This window comes from Cibotium barometz, chromosome 31 (genome assembly GCF_041138505.1).
Source record: "Cibotium barometz isolate CiBa-2024 chromosome 31, ASM4113850v1, whole genome shotgun sequence".
In the NCBI taxonomy this organism is placed as follows: domain Eukaryota; kingdom Viridiplantae; phylum Streptophyta; class Polypodiopsida; order Cyatheales; family Cibotiaceae; genus Cibotium; species Cibotium barometz.
In genome coordinates this window covers 49777100-49798359 of record NC_141076.1, presented here as the reverse complement: position 1 = coordinate 49798359, position 21260 = coordinate 49777100, and the positions used below count along the sequence as shown (strand labels likewise).

Below are 21260 nucleotides of genomic sequence, written 5' to 3'. Positions count from 1 at the left end.
CCCAATCGTTGGACTTCTCCTCATGTACTTTGGCAATTATGTGGAGAGGAATCCTCTTGTATCTGTCCACTGGTTTCACTTGCATGAGCATTGACATTGCTCGGCAGTATCTTTCATCTACTTCCTCTCGGATATTCTCATATTCAACCCCAGTGGAATTAAAAGAGACCCTCTTGAGCATGTCGTCTCCATGGGCATTTGATCCAGTAAGTGCACATGTGACTGAATGGGAGGGGAAGACTATAGTGCATCTCTGATTATGGTTTCAATGATGAGAACATGCTCTTGAGATCCATCTAGCTTTGTGTTGTTCCTCTTTTTTATATTCTTATCGTAGGTCTTGATATATTCTGCACATGATGGATTAATTGTCTGGGGGAGTACCTCTGCCATCTTTCCTATCCCCACCTTCTCCAGCTTGTAACACACATTAGTGTCTTTGAGAATATTTAGACACTCTGGATTGTGGTATTGGAAGATGATTGTACCTTGATTGGTCTGGATATCTATCTGGAGCATTGTCCCTTGTAAATTTTTCTATGATATGCAATACTTAGAACCAAACACGTCTTCTGGATGGGGTCGTTTGAATCCATTACCCCTCCCAATATTTGGAAGCAAAGAGTGGCCATTGCCAACTTCACAAACTAGTGAAAGTTATAGGATCAAGTTGTATCACGACATACAGAAGTCTCTTAAGGCATTTGTTGCAACAAAGAATGTCAAGCTTACTATTTTTATGCCTATCGAAGTGTTTGTTGACTTTTTCTTTGATGAAGAAATAAGAAATACTTCAACAATGTTTATTTGCAAGTCAAGTAAGGCACTGGACTTTTTGGACAATGGTTGGGACACAAGAGAAAGACAGAAGGCATCATTTCTGTTTTGGAGAAGACGTCAATAGTTTGCAACATTATTGGCTCTCAAAACTTCATTCACTACACCAGATATCATTATGTTCATGGCAACCTTGTTCCATTATATCAAGATTTGGAGTCAGATCCTCTAGTAATGGAGATATATTTGGAAGGGCAATTGCTTACAATGCTGAACACACTATCTAAAACATCTCTTTCTCAAATTAGAGAAGACCTTACATATGAGGAGATTGAACAATTGCCAAAAGATTATACATTTACAATGGATACTAAAAAGGTAAACCATTTATATTTACATTCACCATTTAGTATATTGTGCATAACATTATGTAACATACCACTAACAAAACCCCTTTTTTGTAGGTGCCAAGGCGAAAAGAGAAAACGACTTTCTATAAAGAATCTGTCTCTCATACTATTCACTTGATTAATAGTTGAATGATGACAGTATTGAGACATTGTAACTCCAAAAGCAATTGTATATATGAAAGATTTTTTTCTTACAAAATTAATTTTAATGTTACAAATGTAAATATAAGCCTAATGATGGTGACGCCGATCTCAGAAGAGTCAGGGGCACGGGAGCGACACCGTGATTGAGAGGTCATGCTTGGGATTGAGGGGGCCTTTGCTTTTGCTCCTCTTGCAGCCTTTCCATTTCTTCCCACTGTGTTTCTTCTCTTTCCCTCTCCACCTACAGCTCAACCTACCTCTTGGATTCCACCCACTCATCCACCTCCCGCTTGTAGCCTGTCATACTCATTCAGGGTAGCCACATGTTCTTTGACTTATCTTTGCCACTCGTCGTCTCGCTGATGTATTCTCTCTGTAGCTTCCCTCGCAAATTTGTTTGCCCTCCTGATCTCTTCTTCTCTGCACGATCATGGACAGCCAAAATAATTCTTTGTATAGATTTTTTCCTAAACTGTTTTACGTGCAAGGAACATATTTGTTCAGACTTATTTCCTATACATAGAGAAAAGCTTTGTTAGGGACATTATAGCTACGCTTGATTATGCAAGTCTACGTTACAAATATCACTTACATAAGGAATATCAAAAATTTTCTTTATTAAAAGATAGGCATGTAGGGTCGTCCTCCCCAGCTGACATCATTTGGCTGGACTAGCACCCTTATCCTACAATATGTCATGCGTTGTGTACAAGGTTCGGCTCCATTAGGAGATGTTTTAATATTCCTTTCAAATTATTGTACTCCAACTGTGCTACAAAATTTAAGTCTTTTACAACTCTGGTTGATTTGCTTAGTGCAATGTAATAGCCAAGCAATCCTTGGTGACCATCTCCAACATATCTGATTGATGAGGTCAGATTACAGAATGGAGGTATGAATGGAGGTATGAAGGAGTCTAGAGGATTTATTGGATAAGGAATCCTTGGTGACCATCTCCAATATATCTGATCGATGAGATCGGATTAGAGAATGGAGGAGTGAATGAGTCTAGACAATTTATTGGATACATAGATCCATCACACTAACGGTCTATACATGCTTTGAACCTAAAACTCTTATTTCATTCTTATCTCTTGAATTGATTGAAATGGGCTTATTTATTTTCTTCAAAGGGAGCATAATCTTCTTAAAGATCAATATGTATATGTATGGCTTCCTTTTCTCTCCCATGGAAACTTGATCAAATATGCAAGTAAGTGTAAAATGGAATGAGGCTTTAATGGACATCAATATTAGTGTGTTAGGCTAAATGATAAAATTGAAATAGAATCGAGGAGTGAAAAATCACTTAAACAGAAATGCTTTACTAAAGAGGGAAAACTCTTTTCATATAGTGCATTGATTGAGAGCGCTCGTTTCCCAATAGATACGTTGGGGGCTAATTATTCCTTGGATATTTATTACATACAAGGAACATTCTACAATAATAGAATACTCTCTTTTATTCTCAAGCACTTAAAAACACGCCGTCAGAGTAAGGACCAACTTGTTGATTATACAAAAACACGTGAAAATGAGGAGTAGAGGAGAGTTTGGCGCAGAGGGTCACATTCTTGGCCTATTGGATGCTGGATATCTTCGTGGGTCTCGTTGGGCTTCTTTTGCCGAGTGACATGCCTCTTCCCTTCTTCTCTGCGACCTTGGTTTTGAGACATTGATGTGAGCTTGCATCTTCCCCATGTCCTTTGTGGCCCACTGGTGTGCTATTCTTTGTATGCCATCCTCATGGCGGCCATCTTGTCATACAGCTTGTCGTAGTTCTTTTGGAGGGCCATTGCATGTTATTTTAGGAGGGCCATGGTCGAGTATTCCCTGAATGTGGTTCCATCGGAGTATGGCACCATTGCCAACAAGTTGTGCATGTCGATCGGCTCCTCCAGATTTGGCTTGGGCTCTTGGATTGGCTTCATCGTAGCCCCTCCCAAATCTCGCCCTAGCTCAACCCGGTCTGAACAATCCAAACCCACCTTCTCTTGGCAAAACAATGATGATGAGATGGGTGGAGTCAAATACTGAAGCTCTTGGACCCAAGGGATGAGGAATGTTCCCAAGCATTTCAAGGTTAGGATTGCTCGGAATACCAATGTGGAGGCCAGTTTACTTCTACCATGGAGGGCATGGTGACTCATTTAACTCTACCTAATGATTAGGAGCAGAGTACCCTCACAAAACTAAAACAATAATGTAGAGGAAAATGCCAACAAGGACATGCACTTCTATGTCAATGTCACACATGTGCATGTTTCATTGGGTTCAAGAGTCTGGGCACTAAGATTACAGAGGAGGATTAAAAGGTATGCCTATCTGTAGTCCCCAAAATCAGGAATGTCTCGAGGATGAGGAGGATGCTAAGGAGCATCTAACACGGTCCCTATCTCCCAATGATTGACAACATCAAGGAATACTAGAATATTGAAGATTCGAGTCATCGGATTGGGAATCTGACCCACCAAGCATGCTAGGTGTTGGGTCGGACAACCACCAGGCTGGACAGCCACCATATCGAACAAACCGTCGTCAAGTCGGATGCTAGATCTGGTGCAGTTAACATCATGGCCCATCCGATTAATTAGGTCATTACTTTTGTAAATTGGCCGTGCTTAAAGCATGAGGGTGTCTTCGTACCACAAACACTGTAAATGTGCATTAAGCAATGCACAGATGTAACTAGAACTCTATACAAAGGTTGATTGTTTCTTCTTTGAGCCAAGTGTTTTTCATTAATCAAAGGATCATTTTGTATCATCTGTGTATATTCATCATGTCTGTTATCTTTGTTGTATTTTTGTTTTTTCTATCATTCCTTTGAATCTGTCTTTTAAATCTTGTATTTCATGTGGCAATCCAAATCATGCGCTCGAGTCAGTCAGTCTTAAGCAATCATTTCTATTTGTGTAATCGCTTGTAAAACCGATAAGCTATTTTCTATGGTGTCCAGTATATGTTTCATATCAAACTAGTGTATTGTTGCGCGCATAACCAAAGTCACTCAGTAGGTTGGTTGGGGTAGTCAATCAACCCTGAGAACACCTTTAAAGATTTTCTAAGGATGTTTCTTGAATCAAACTAGTGTATTGTTAGTGAATCAACCCCGAGAACACCTTTAAAGATTTTCGAAGGACGTTTCTTGAATCTTTCTTAGATGATTTGTGCATTCATGTATCATGGAAGGAGTATTTAATAAGTGTTTATCCTGCTTATGAAAGGTATTTGAACGATTCAAACTTTATTGCATATCTCTAAACCCATTCAAATGCCAATTTTAGGTTAAACACATAGGTTGGTTGGGGTAGTGAATCAACCCCGAGAACACCTTTAAAGATTTTCTAAGGACGTTTCTTGAATCTTTCTTAGATGATTTGTGCATTCATGTATCATGGAAGGAGTATTTAATGAGTGTTTATCCTGCTTATGAAAGGTATTTGAACGATTCAAACTTTATTGCATATCTCTAAACCCATTCAAATGCCAATTTTAGGTTAAACACGTAGTCATCTTAGGACATATAGTGTCTAAAAATGGGATTTTGACAAATGAGAGTAAAATCAAAATTATCTTGGAATTACCCCCACCAATAAACTACAAGAGAGTCCAAAGGTTTATGGAACATGTAGGCTACTACAGGCAATTTATTCTCTTTTATGCCAAGACTACACGTCCCTTGTATAAGCTTCTCTTTATATTTGAGTGGATAGAAGAATGCCAACAAGCCTATAATACGTTGAAGTAAACTTTGGCCTAGTGCTCCCATATTACGAGTGCTAAAGTGGGATGTTATCTTCTAGATGCATATTGATGCTTCTAACTTTGCATTGGATATGTCCTAGCTTACCCAAGAGAACATAAATTGGACTACCCTATAAGTTTTACTAGGCGACGCGTGCGGGTTTAGGAATGGTATATGCCATGAAAAAATTTTGACATTACATTTTAGTTAATAATTTTCTTTTCTATATCAATCCTTAAGCCTTGCTATACCTTCTCAATAAACCTTGTTCCATAGGAAGAATGAAAAACAAGTAGAGGAAGAGGAGACACACCCACAGGAGCAAACCCTAATGTATTAAGCAAACCCTAACCATAGAGGGGAGCCATGTCCCTTCTCACACAATGCATAAAGCAATAATCCATAAACTATAACACACTACATGTGTTCTGTCCACACACAGCTAACCCTAGCTAATGTCCACACACTATGACCAGCTGGACGCGGTCATTTATGTCTCACACATGTTACTACCTAGCATGCCAGCACATAGTGCAACTGGCACAAGCTGACATATCGAGCTTGAATCTCAACAGTCCCTCTCAAGCTCATGATGCACTGCCATAGATGAAGATGTAGATGAGCTTGGTCTATCAAAGCTCTCAACACTCCCCCTCAAGCTCATCCCATGTACTCCCAACATAGTACAGAAGTACTCAAACTTCTCCCTGCTGCTAAGTGGATTTAAAGATGTCGGCCACCTACTCTTCAGTCTTCACATACTGCAAATCCACTGTACCATCCATCACTTTCTCTCTGACAAAATGATAGTGGACCTCTATATGTTTGGTCCGCACATGAAAAACTGGATTCTTGGCCAACTATATGCTCCTCATGTTGTCACAATGAATGACAACCTTGCCATCAATAGACTCACCCAAATCAGCCAAGAGACTCTTTAACCATACTCCTTCACATGTAGCAATGGCTGCACCCCTGTATTCAGCCTCTGTACTAGATAAAGCAACAATAGGTTGCTTCTTGCTGCTCCAACTCACCACCCCACACTGCACTTCCAAATGTAAAGGCATAACCACTAGTAGACCTCCTATCATACGAGCTACCTGCCCAATCTACGTCTATGTAGCCGTGTACATCCAAGCCTTTACCATGCTCATAAAGAATACCATAATGTGTCTCACTACATCCAAATGAGGCTTTCTAGGGCTTTGCATAAATTGGCTTACTAGCCCCACAGCATAACTAAGATCCGGTCGTGTGATAGTCATGTAAATAAGACTGCCAACCCTCTTTCTATACATAGATGGATCATCCAACTCTTCACCAAAATCAGCCCGCAACTTCACATTCTGATCCAAAGGTGTACTCATTGGCTTACACCCTATCATCCCATATTTTGCCAACATATCCAATGCATATTAGCATTGCACTAACCATGTCCCACAGCATAACTAAGATCCGGTCGTGTGATAGTCGTGTGATAGTCATGTAAATAAGACTGCCAACCCTCTTTCTATACATAGATGGATCATCCAACTCCACCAAAATCAGCCCGCAACTTCACATTCTGATGATCCAAAGGTGTACTCATTGGCTTACACCCTATCATCCCATATTTTGCCAACATATCCAATGCATATTAGCGTTGCACTAACCATGTCCCTGCATGGTCTTTGATCACTTCAATCCCAAGAAAATATCTTAATTCACCTAAGTCTTTCATATCAAACTGCCCACTCAATGCCTTCTTGGCATGCATAACATCTGTAGCATGATCTCCTGTGACAATCAAGTCATCCACATAGATGACAAGTAAGACAATCCCATGATCTGTTTTCTTCACATAGAGTGAAGAATCTGCTGAAGAAACCTGAAATCCAAGGGAGATAAGATATCGGCTTATCTTATCACTCCAAGCACGAGGTGCTTGCTTCAAACCATATAATGCTTTCTTTAACCTGCATACATGATTGGGGTACCTCGGGTGTACATATCCTTCTGGCTGTGCCATATAAACTTCCTCTTGTAAATCACCATTTAGAAATGCATTTTTCACATCCATTTGCTACATTTCCTAACCATTTATTACTGCAGCCATAGCAATGACTGCTCTCACTGTTCCCATCTTTGCAACTGGACTAAATATACCAATAAAGAGAAAAAAAACATCGATGTCAAGGTATTTAGCTGTTCTTGGATACTCTTGAGAAAAGTCTTTGGGCCATTACTTGTTGCATCTTTGTAGGATGGTGCCCTACTCTTACTTTTTTATCTTAGAGTTAAAAACTATAATTTATTATATTACAAAAAATAATAAGAAGGAGTTATAACTAGGATTCTCATATAGGTAGTGTTGTCACTATGCAGAAGCACCCAAGAGCTCCACTCTACCACCGCCCCATTCCACATACCAATTGGAGTCTTGACCCTCCTCACAACTCAATCTCACACACTCACTCTCTCACACACATGCAAGCAAGCACACATAAGAGCTCAAACAAGCAAGAGGCAAGCAAGTAAGAAATAGCATAAGAGACTATAGAAGAAGAGCACACATAAGAGCTCAAACAAGCAAGAGGCAAGCAAGTAAGAAATAGCATAAGAGACTATAGAAGAAGAGAACTCTATTACATTATGCATAAAAGAATGAGAGGGTTTGGTTATAAGAGGCAAGAGGCAAGCAAGTAAGAAATAGCATAAGAGACTATAGAAGAAGAGCACACATAAGAGCTCAAACAAGCAAGAGGCAAGCAAGTAAGAAATAGCATAAGAGACTATAGAAGAAGAGAACTCTATTACATTATACATAAAAGAATGAGAGGGTTTGGTTATAAGAGGCCTTATCTAATTCCTTTTTAGGATTTACACCCTTGGACGGCCAAAGCTTAAAAACCAGGTCCTCGAGCATCCTAGGGCTCCTAGGGCTCCTAGGCTAGTGTAAACACTTATCCAAAGTTAGTAACCTAAACTCCTTGATCCAGTGGTGTACCTTTCATAGACAAACAATGAGCACATACATAAAATATACAATATATGGCTTTCAAGTGAATTCCGGCCATTGTGGCGTGTGTGGCCCAAATGAGGTAAAAATGATACGGTGGCCATCAACACCATAGAGGTATTAGATACTCTTGAGGATAGTCTCTCGACCATTACTTGGGTCTCTGTAGGATGGTGCCCTACTCTTACTTTTTTACCTCACAACTCAATCTCACACACTCGCTCTCTCTCACACACATGCAAGCAAGCACACATAATGTAGCTCAAACAAGCAAGTAAGCAACAGCATAAGAGACTAGAGAAGAAGATCACTCTATTACATTATGCATAAAAGAATGAGAGGTTTTGGTTATAAGAGGACTTATCTAATTCATTTTTAGGGTTTACACCCTTGGACGGCCAAAGCTTAAAAATCAGGTCCTCAAGCATCCTAGGACTCCTAGGCTAGTGTAAACACTCATCCAAAGGTAGTAACCTAAACTCATTGATCCCGAGGTGTGCCTTTCATAGACATACGATGAGCACACACATACAATATACAATACATGGCTTTCAACTAAATTCCAGCCATTTTGGTGGGTGTGGCCCAAACGAGGTAAAAATGATACGGTGGCCAGCATCGACACCATAGAGGCCTTAGATACTCTTAAGGAAAATCTCTAGGCCATTACTTGGGTCTCTATAGGATGGTGCCCTACTCTTACTTTTTAATCTTAGAGTTAAAAACTATAATGTATTATATTACAAAAAAGAATAAGAAGGATAAATAGGATTCTCGTAGGTAGTGTTATCACTATGCAGAAGCACTCGAGAGCTCCACTCTGCCACCGCCCCATTGCACACCAATGGAATCTTAACCCTCCTCACAACTCAATCTCACACACTCACTCTCTCACACGCATGCAAGCAAGCACACATAAGAGCTCAAACAAGTAAGAGGCAAGCAAGTAAGCAATAGCATAAGAGACTAGAGAAGAAGAGCACTCTATTACATTATGCATTAAAAAAAGAGAGGTTTTGGTTATAAGAGGCCTTATCTAATTCGTTTTTAGGGTTTACATCCTTGGATGGCCAAAGCTTAAAAATCAGGTCCTTGAGCATCCTAGGGCTCCTAGGCTAGTGTAAACACTCATCCAAAGGTAGTAACCTAAATTCCTTGATCCTTGCATAGAAAAATGACAACCACACATAAAATATACAAAACATGGCTTTCAAGTGAATTCCAGCCATTGTGGCATGTGTGGCGCAAACGAGGTAAAAATGATACGATGGCCAACATCAACACCATAAAGGTCTTCAGCAATGATTAACATACCCCCCTTCTTGATGTAGATTTTGTCCTCAGAATATGTCGATGAAGATGCGTCGAGGTTGTATGCTGGATGGGTATTTCGGTTTGTGTTGGCATTGGAATCGTCAGAGGTCTTATAAGATCTACAAGGCAACATGGTGTAACCAGTAAGGTGTTCCAATCAAAATTAGTTGAACTTTAAGCACAATTCAACCACCTAATCAATCAGTGAGTGACGAAATTTTTATTGTGATTTGTCAAATTTTTCTAGTTATTAAAAGGGTAATATTAAGGTTGGTTTAAGCTCTATCTAGACCAAAACTAAGTAAAGAATATGCCTTAGGTTATGACCTTAGTCTCTACACACTATCATATCTCGATTTTGCATTTGTGAGCTAGGCCATGGTAAATTGGTTTCTCGGTTGAGTTGTTTGTGCTCCTCCTGAGTGTAGTTGGACATTGCCCCATGATATTGGATTGTTTCCTGTGTCTTTTCTATGGCACCAAGGCCTTCCAATATACTTTAATTTAGTGTTTGTTAATCACTCTTTATCAAGATGTTGTCAATATTTACTAGAAAAACTATCATAATACCCTTTATCACACAATAAAACTTTACAAGGTTTATTCTTAATCACCTTGATTAAGCTTCAAGCATACTTAATCTCTTTGCATAAGTCCTCAAAGCATTATTCTTCTTGCTATTAATCACTTTCTTTATTACAAAGAGCTTCTTAGATGGCAATTAATCAACTAGTGATGTAAAATGTGTTGAAATAAGTGGATTTGAAGAGAATATTGAGTGCATAACCATGAGAAGTGAGAGCTATAAGAACAAAAGATAGAAAAATACTTAATTAGAGCATAATATCAACACTAATAGAAGTGATTAAGATATGAGTTAAGGCTAATCAACTCATCACGTTTTTTGTATATGAGAATGAGCTTGTTACATCCATTTATATCTCTCATAGAACTCTCATTCACATGTTCTATACACACTTGTGTCATCCATGTATTCATAAATGCTCACATGCCTTGTACACTCTTGCACCTTCCATGTCCCTACTTTTTTACCATTGGTCACCTTTTACATTTATCCATTCACATCCCCTAATAAGCTTACCTTGTATTCATTTCAATTTCATAGCATCCTAATTTTCTTCTACCTTATTCCCACATACATGTGCCCCATACATGACATGACGGGCACCATATTTCAACACCCCCCCTTGGTGCTCAAATGGATCTCATCTAAAGAAGGTAATTTGCATAAACATGACATTTTTCCCCCCTTAATAGAGACACACACATACATCACTTAGCCTACATCATCGGTGGCTAGAGATGATAACATCACTATGACATGACATCATGGACATCAACATAGACAACATTACATCCACTCACATATGGGCACATCTTGACCAAGGGTTACCCAATCCCAAGGTTGACATAGACATCAACATAAGAAATGGCATAAAACATCATCTCATACATCAATGTTACACCTACTAGAAAAGATGTTCTTGTGGAGCATCCTTATGTGTCGCTTCCACCATCAAGTTGCTTTGTTTCTTCTCCTTTGACCAAAAATTCTTTTCAAGGTGGCCTACCTTGCCCATTGCATCACATACAAGCTTAGTCTTGTTTCAATGTGACAACATTAGGCCATTACATGCCCCATCCTTCCACAATGGTTACATTTAACATTGGATTTGTTAAAGAATTTTGTATCACTGTTGTTGTTGAGCTTTGTTGTGTACCTTTTAGTTTCTTTTCTTATTTAAACAAGGAGGATTTAACACCTTCAAGAGTAAGATTTGGAATATTAGTAAGAGTTGTTACCACCAAAGAAAACTCTTGAGATGCATGCTTTTGATTAAGATCCCAATTCCATCTTTTTCATCACAGGTTCCTTGATACCTGCAAGTTACATCATAATGCTCTTCATCTTACCTACATGCTCCACAGATAGAACTGTGTTTTCATATTTATTTTTAAATTTTTTGCCCTAGCTCCAAATACTTTCTCTAGTTCATCCCAGGCTTCTTTGTTGGCATGCCCTTTGTTATTGATGTGATGAATGATATTATCCCCAAGACTTAATCCAATGATGGTGATGTCTTTTCTATCTTTATTTATCCATGCTTTGACCTCAACCTCACTTCCTTCATTGACTTCATCTCCATTTACTACCCCCCAAATCTCCTTTGCATATGAGTAGATACATGGCTTTTGTTTGCATATATGGAATCGTTCACCACTAAATTTATCCACTAGAATTTGGGTAGCCATGGCTTTATGAGGAGGATCTTACTGAGTTTTAACAACATCCAAAGATGCAAACCCAATCATAAGATGCTCAGAATACCTTTGATAATTAACATTAATTAAGATATTAGTGGTGCTAATTTTTTGTTAACTATACAAAAAACTTGGCTAGGATAATGATTTTGAGTAGATTTGATCATGAATGCAAAAGAAAAACTTTGTAGTCCTCAATACAGTGAGTATGCTTGAGATTTAAGCCTATAAACACATGATTATCATTTTAATCAAGCTTTAATCACTATCTTACCAAACTTGCTTTTTAAAGAGTTTCCAAGCTTGAATGAGGTAGATGGCGATGTTTTTAGCTCATTCTAAGACTACAAATTGATGTGCACCTATCAAAAACCCTCGAAGCCAAGTGGATTTCATCTGATTTTGTGCGAGCTTTTCGATTTTGAATTTCTCCCCAAATCTGGTAGCATCAATGCCGCGTGATTCCTGATGAGATGGCTCTATTCCTTGTAGTTGTTTGGTCACCTTGAGATCCTCTATCTTAATCTAGAAGGGTTTGTGGAATGGTTGAGAGAGACGAGAGAGCCAATGCCTCCAATGGCAGCCACTCATTTTGTGCAGAGAATATGGTTCATTAGTGATAGTCATAGTAATCCTAATTACAACTAATGAAACTTCTAATTAGTGCTAATATTAAGTTGTTAGGCTGGAATGATGGTCTAGCTCTAGATACAATGTTGAAGTAAGTGGATTTAAAGAGGGTATTGAGTGCATAACCATGAGAAGTGAGAGCTATGGTGGATAGAAGATGAAAAAAGACATAATTAGAGCATAATATCAACACTAATAGAAGTGATTAAGATATGAATTAAGGCTAATCAACACATCATGTTTTTTTGTATATGATAATGAGCTTGTTACATCCATTTGTAGCTCTTATAGAGCTCTCATTCACATGTTCTATGCACAGTTGTGCTATCCATCTGTTCATAAATGCTCACATGACTTGTGCACCCTTACACCTTACATCTACTTTTTAACCATTGACCATCTTTTGCATTCATCCATTCACATTCCCCAATAACCTTGGCTTGCATCCATTCCAATTTCATAATATCCTAATCTTCTTCTACCTTATTTCTTTATACATGTGCCCCATACATGACATGATAGGCACCATATTTCAACAAAATGTGTCATAAAAGATTACAAGGACTTGATCAATCTTACCACCACTTCCACAAGATTCACTAATCTTTCTTTTCTTGTATATCAATTTCAAGAATCCAACATTTGTGCTTTTCTTGCTTGAGTTTTCAATAATATTCATGGTTTCTTGAAATTCGTAGCAATTTCTTTAAAAGAAACACTATTGCTTACAAGAAATGATCAAGATTAAGAAAGATTTGATCAAGAATCACTCACTGATATGTATTTAGTCTGCTCAAGATTTGATTTATGCACTTAACATTTGCAAACTTTATAAATCTCCACTAAGATTTCTCTAAAGTCCACTCTACACTGTAAAAATCTATAGCAGATATGAAAATTGCACATAAATTTGCTCAAATCGACACATAACTGTAGATTTGAGAAAATTTATGCGCAATTTCCAGTTCTGTTACAAATTGTGCAAAGTGGAGTTTACAAAAATCTTGGTGCAGATTTGTGAAGTTTGCACAGCAATAGTAAACTGCCAAGAATCTAAAGAAACTAGATAAATGTTGAAGGAAACTAGGATTTATAAAAAGATTTGATAAGAGAAATCACTATCCAAGAAAAATATCCACTAAACACACAAAATAAGTCTTCTAAAAATAGTGATTAGAATTTATTGAGACTAGGCTCATGTCATAGGTGCATGTGCACTCTAAAATTCCTTCATTCCATGTGAAGGCTCTCGATCTAGATTCCTTATTGATAGTTCAAGTTTTCACATGGTGTGCTCTATTGAGACGGCAACGGCGGCAGGTTTGAAGAGTACAAGCTACTTTGACTGCATGTGAAAATGTTGATGATGAGGGCTTGAGAGATTTTTCCAAAGTTTTGTTTTGATGTGTAAGCTCACACGATGGAAGCATGAGTGGCAACTAGGCATGGTTTGTGAGTGGTGGTAGTCACACTCAGAGACATGAGTGTGTTGTGAAAGAATGAATTAGCAAGACTTATTGGGTGAGAACTTGAGTAAAAATATTCACATGTGCGAATGCAGAATGGAGCATGAATTGACATGACTAGCAACCTAAGTGCATTAGGGCATGAAAGTGTGACATAAATACTCACAACTTACGTGTGGTGTGAAAACATGAGTGAAATATGAGTCACAAATTGGAGGAAGGTTCATTCACGATTGTGAATGATGTGAAATCCACACATGAGTGAAGAATAAAGCGTGAGAAGGTGAACTCGTCGACATGAGTGGATTTCATTTAGGGGCACGAGAAAGTAGACACTCATGGACATGAGTGAAGTGTCAAATCGTTGGTGTAACAAGTGTGTTAATTGGAGAAATAAGGGTATACCACATTGATGATATTATTATTGGTGATTTTGCCTAGTTTTTATTTATTATCGGGCTTGTTTGAGCTTTTTTTTTTACTATACTTGGGCTTCTTGTTTTGCTTTATATTGATTACTACATTATGTATTTGAACTTTTCTCTATTTTTTGGTTAAGCTATACACCAATTTGTACATTTTGTTTCTAATTATAACTGAATAAATACCTATAAAAATTAAGCTTGAACCTAAAATTTCTTACAAATTTTCCTTAAATTATAATATTAAAATGATTGTATCAATTTTAGTAAGTTCCTGTAAAAAAACAAAATCAAATAGCATTTGCATTGTAAGGTACCATACGATCCATGCTCACTCTCATTTAGTAATTCCATCTTTTGGTGCTTGCCATTGAAATTAGACAACACTTCCACTAGATTCGAACCCGCAACCTTCACTTGTAAGTTTTACCAGCCAATGAAATGCACTCGCTTGCTCTATTTCCAAAAAGACGGCTACAATCTTCTTACTATGTATAAAAGGAGAAGGCATGCTGCCTTTTCTACATCTTCCACGTGGTGAGTTTTTTAGGCATGATAGAAAGAATCAACATGGTAAAGACTAGAGAGAAGACTACCGTAGGGTGAGAGTCTAGAGAGAAGTCATTCATTAAGGGATCCTCTGGCATTTTTCCATGTCAGTTTCCTTCAATATGAACGTATCTCTAAGAGTCTTTATTTTCTTTAAAATTTTGAATCCTAATTCAATTTTTTAACATTTATGAGAATTTATTTTTTTTCAAATTAAGGCTTTATATTAAGAAGCTAGGGGAGATTACATGGAGTAGAGAGCTTTAACCAGAGGTTTATCTTTAGTTACAACAATCTCTCTAATAAGCATGAGATCCAGAATTACTCCAATCTTTCTGTCATCCTTCTTTATCTAAACCTTCTTGTGCAACTATAGATCTAATCTTGGTGTCCAGCTCCTTTACCCTTCTCCGCACATGCCGCTCTCCTGCATGAATTAGATTATCTTTCAGCCAAATGTGCTGAGAGGGTGAGCTATTAAATATGAAATCCAATCTATTTAACCAGAGCAGCCACAGCATTTCACATCTCAGGACAGACCAAAGTTCCATTGAGCAACCTATACTTTCCCCCAAAATCAGATTTTTCCACCGCAGGGTCTGACCATTCCATGACATAATGCACTTGGTTATAGAGACAAAACACTATTGGGCCTGTGGACAGTGTATAAAGATATGCAGGTCATCATCTAGCCCTTAACACATCTGACACATTTGCCATCTCCAATCCGGCATCTGAAAGCTTTCTGTTGTGTCCACAAGGCTCTGTGCATTATCAACCAGGCTCTGTTCATCTGAAAGCTTTGTAAGGGTAAGGGGTTGCCCACCAATTTAATAGGGTATTTGCTCCAATATAGTGAGAGGTAGGAGGTTCTTCCACTTGGGGTGTCTTTTAAGCTTGAACTGGTTGAGATTTCTACTGATTAACCAGGCCCAATCTTCTGAGGGATTGAGGAAGCTTCTGAATATTCACTTGGTAGCCATTCTATCTACCACATCACTCACATCGAGGAGACCAAGCCCCCCTTTCCCAGTTTCAATGCAGCACCAATCCCATCTCACTTTAGGTGTTTTTTTAACCATGGGTCCCCACCCCACAAGAAGTTCCTACATAACCTAATGAATTGGTTGAGGTTATCTTTAGGAGGTCTCTAGCAACTAAGAAAATAGATGAGTGAGGGGATAATGAAGTGATTGATGATCATTTTTCTGCTTGCAAGGTTGAGTTGTTTTTTTTTGCCATCTGTTTAGTTTGTGCTCTACTTTACTAAGAATCCATAACCATCTTTGTTTCATGGTAACCTTGAAACCCATGGGGATACCCAACAGTCTGAAAATCACACCATCCTCTAGTAAATTGTAGCCAACCTACAGCAACCACTCAGGAGGTTTGTCAATCAGAGTTCTGAGGCTCTATAGTATATGTCCAAGCATGACCAAAAGCATTGGATGTGCTACTCAGTGTTGGAAACCATTGCATTAGTATCATTTGCAAACATTTGTGTACATAGTTACTTACCATTAGGTAAGGCTACTCCCTGCATCTTCCCTTTGTCCATCCTGTCCTTGATAAGCCATTTCAATCCATTTGCAGCAATGGCATATAGTAATGGTGCTAGGGGGCAACCCTACCTAATGGACTTGGTGAGAGGGAGGGGGTCAGACAGCACCCCATTAACATTGATCCTCGTAGATGCATTCCCAAAAAGGGTTTTAACTATCATAATGAACTGTTTACCTGCACCCATGTGTCTGAGAGATTCCAAGACATAGTGCCAACTTAATCTATCATATGCTTTATCAAAATCAATTTTGAAAAAAATATAGTCTTCGTTGGATTCTTCGGCATAGCCCAAACCCTCCCAAAGAGTAATTATAGCATCCAAAATGTATCTGCCTTTTATAAACCCCTTTTGTTTTAGTCTAATCCAGCTTTTCAAGTGGTAGGAAAGTCTCAAGGCTAGGGCTTTGGCAAAGATTTTGTAGGCACATGTTAGCATGGTTATGGGTCTCCAGTTACCCAAATTGTCTTTCTCTCCCCTCTTATGAATAAGCTTAATCTATCCTTCATTAATGGTGATAGGGAGAGCTCCATATCCCCATACTTCATTAATGGTGATAGGGAGAGCTCCATATGGCAGGGCCTCATGCCACACCTCTAGTAGGGGACCAATCAGAACCTCCTTGAATGTTTTGAAGAATTCAGAGGGCATACCATCGATCCCTGGACTCTTTTTGCCTTTAAGGTTGTCTATGGCCCTACTAATTTCTTCCACTGACAGATTATTCTCCATGGTTTTTGATATGGTTTTTGGGATGGTAGGTTTCCTAGATTCCCCTATTAATGCTATGCATTTGGTCTGATCCTTTGTGATCTCTCCCCCCTTGTTGAAAATATTCCTAAAATGGTGGAGGGCCACTTTTCTATTGCCCTCCTCTAAGCATCATTTAGTCCCATTCACACCTTGTAGGAAAGGAAGAGACTCTTTGCTTTGTTTCACTTTTAGCATTTTAAACATTTTAGGGGATAGCAGGTCACTTTTAGGGGATAGCAGGTCACTTTTAGGAAAGGAAGAGACTCTTTGCTTTGTTTCACTTTTAGCATTTTAAACATTTTAGGGGATAGCAGGTCACTTTTACCAGCCCACCAATCTCTAAAGAATAGGTTGGAATGTTGTAGTGATTGTCTTCTTCCTTCTTAATCTGAGCTCTAAGCCTACACACCTCTTCTTGAATTGTGGGGTCCTTCTTGTTTTCTACTTCTTCCAACTCTTTTAAGTTTCAAATATAGCTGATCTTTCCTTTGTTTCCTGACTCTGGTCAATTCCTTCCTAGTACAAATAAGAAGGGACTGGGCAGATTTGATAGCAAGACTCCATGCCTTGGCTAGAGTGAGTCCTCTTCCAAAGAAGTCACTCCAAATTTTCTTGATCTCTTCCTGCACTATAGGAAGTTTAAACAGTGATGGGTCAGTGCGGAACCACTGATTATTACTGACCTTTTTGTCAGTATTATCCATAAGGAGTAAGATGGGATAGTGATCAGACAGGCATGTGGAAAAGTATGTTTTACATTCAGTCCCCTAACAAAGGAGTTACATAGACTCTTGCTGACATAACCTCTGTCCAGTCTAGCTTTCTTGGCATGTTCTCCCACCACATAATTCTGCCAGGTGAATTCTCCTACATTTCCAAGGCCACACAGGTCAAAAAAGTCAGAAGTGAGATGCCATGCCTGCAATTCAGTCCCTCTAGGAATTCGCCCTGCACCTAGTCAAAATACATCCACATGAACATCCTTGAGATTTTCCTAAAGGTCCATATGCATACCAATTGCAACTCCTCCAGATCCTTGAGATTGTGCAGTGAATATCCATATATGGTCTTTGGAGATGGTCTGCAGCCTTGCTTCCAATTCCTGTCCAATAGCTTTCACTTCTCTGAGAGAATAAAGTCAATTTTTCCTTTCTTTTTTAGCCAATTTCTAACCTTTTGGGCCTTTGAGGGGTCTGTAAGACCCTTAACATTAAAGGTAGAGCACCTCATTTGGTCTTCCTTTGAGCATGTGGCTTTTTAGAGTCATTCTTGGTAGCTCACTGAGGGGTTGAGGATCCCACCTGAGAGTGGACCCTTTTCAGTTCTTTTGCAACATCCATTTCTCCCAACATTCTTGCATCAGGGTCAGACAATTCAAGGTTGACCTTGTTTGGGGTTTCTTCAGATTGTCCATCTTCCAGAGGGTTAAAGTTATTATCTAGGTCATGATCCATTTGATTAATCTCAGCGTTTTGTCTGTTTCTATCCAAGGGAGTAGGGAGGATGGAAGTCCCCTAAGAGTCTTCTATTTCATCAGAATCCAAGGGGTTGTCCAGTAGGGCATACGAGTTGGAAAATGACTTTTGGTGAATGGACCTTAGCTATCTAAAAGTTTTCCTTCTATTGGGTACACTAAAGCCATCATTTTTCTCTTTTCCATGCAGATGAGCTGGAGGGAGAGGGGGTTCTTAGAGGTACTGGCCTTTATGTTCTGCGATTTGGGGATGGTAGTTGGAGAGACTTGGGGGCTAGGGGATTTTAGGTTAGGGTATCTAACCGAACAGTTTCTTATAACATGCCCTTGAGCCCCACAGTGAAAACAGGCACTGGGGAGGTGTTTATAAAAGATTTGTTGCTTGAAAATATATTCTCCACAGTTTACCTCCATTTCCTCAATCAAGGGCTTGTCCAAATCCACTTCAACCAAAATTTGAGGATGCCAAGCGGGGTTATAATCATTTTTGGGCCTCGGACTTAAGACCTTGCCTGTAGGAGCTACTATTCTCTTTGGCCAAAGATAAAGATAGAAGGGCAGATTGGGGACCCAAACCAGGCATGCAGAGGGTTTCGGTCCCGAGCGGTTAAAGTCCTTGGACCACCTAAAGAAACAAAAGGGTAAGTTCATGTACATCCATTGGCCTAAGCCCATCACCTTCAAGGCCATTGAAGGGTCTTTAAACAAGAAGATGTAATAGCCATTTGGGAGGGCTTGAATCACCTCCACTTAAATCCCAATGCTAGTCCAGTTATCTCTTACCCACCCCCTTAGGAATTCTACCGTTGGTCTAGGGCCAAACAACAGCTATCTCTTACCCACCCCCTCAGGAATTCTACCGGTGGTCTAGGGCCAACCGAAAGAGGGGGACGGGGTGAGGTTCGCTGGGAAAGAAACACAAGGGTAAGTTCATGTACATCCATTGGCCTGAGCCCATCACCTTCAAGGCCATTGAAAGGTCTTTAAACAACACGAAGATGTAATAGCCATTTGGGAGGGCTTGAATCACCTCCACTTAAATCCCAATGGGGAAAGAATGACAAGCGCCACCAGAGGTGGGGGTAGAGGGGGAATAGACGTTCTCCCAAACCCTAATGGGCAAGGGCATGCAGAGTCTCAGTTAGCATGGCGGGTGAGCAGGTGAAGCAAATGATACCTGTAGATCCCCTGTCTTGTTTTTTTTTTTTGGGTGCAAGGGCTGATGAGAATATTATTCGCCAGAGGTTATGGCATTGCGCATTTAAAGAGGCAACATCTCTCTTTCCTCCTCTTTCTCTTCCACTTTCCAAATCTGAAGCGAGAAAAACTGTGCGCAATAGGGCAAGGGTGTGAGCATAGCTAGCTTCCGAGGAAGCGTAGGAACGAGGGTGAGGTTGATAGCTGAATGATGTTGGAGCTCATGATGGGTCCGATAGAGAGGAACAGCAGCAACAGTAGTAAGCACATCACCACTCTTGATCTCCTAGGTGCTCTTCAACCACCCAATTTTGAGTCCGCCATTGACCTCGAGTGCAAGTGCCTTTTGCCTTCCGGATGGGAGAAGTGCCTCGACCTGAAGGTGAGCCTGCATTTGAATCTGTGTCGTTCCATTTTCATGCCACTATCTTAAGTGTTACGTTGATTGGTGTGATTGATTTTTAAAATTGTATGGCAAGCCGCAACTCACAGTATGCAAGTTATGGATATAGTATTCTATCTTCTAAGCTCAACATTATCAGTGTTTACTCAAATATTGTTATTTTGCATCAACAAATAGGTGCACCATACTAATGCTTAACATTGAAATCAATTGTTATGGGCTTGTAGTAGGCAGGAAGCATATGCTATCTCAATAGAAGTATCGGCATAAGCTCATCCTCTAATCCAAGGTAGGCTTCACAAAACAAATGGCAGAGCCATAACAATCTTCTCTGTGAGACAACATGCTGAATGATTAACCAACATAGCCATAAAATCTTCTCTATGGCACACCAACATAAGTTACATCCTTCCATGCACAAAGGTATCTAAAAGCTTCATTGACTACACATCGTCACACCATACAAGCACCTCATGTACACATTAGCATTTGCACCGTCACACCCAAGCAGGCATTGTCACTCATCTGCTGAATATTTTTACTATTGGGTGTTTTGATTTTACTTATCCTTCACGTTAGAGTTTGTAAAAATTCATGTATTACATATGGAGTCAACAAATTACAAAAGAACATATCAATTATATCAAAACACTACCATAGAAGAGATCAATATATCGACAAACATGTAGAAGTAAACTTTTTATGCCAAAATTTTCAAAAACAAGGCTTACTAATACGAAGCAATTTTTTAAAAATATACATTTTTCATGTTATAAAAATCACCATGTCATTACTTTGTCCTATATGTGAGAGAGAGTATTATGTTTTTAACATATATATTATTCATACTATAAAGATAGTTATGAAAATCTACATGTCCTTATTTTGTCAAACATAAGCATACAAACAGTTATATTTTTACTTATGTACAAAATTTAAATTGAAAAAGTTTTATTTTTCATGTTTTTTTAAAATTACATGTTACATACATGCACATATCACATCTACATACATATGCCCTATATATATGTGTGTGTGTGTGTGTGTGTACGTACATACATATACGTAGACATATATATTTATGCATATAGACGAGTACACACACACATACTATTTTTATGTCCATGG

The 21260-nt window shown here is 39.0% G+C and overlaps 1 pseudogene; it reads left to right on the top strand.

Moving 5' to 3' along the window:
- The first annotated feature begins 544 nt into the window (after positions 1-544).
- LOC147620982 (uncharacterized) lies at positions 545-1316 on the top strand (annotated as a pseudogene).
- The last annotated feature ends 19944 nt before the right edge of the window (positions 1317-21260 follow it).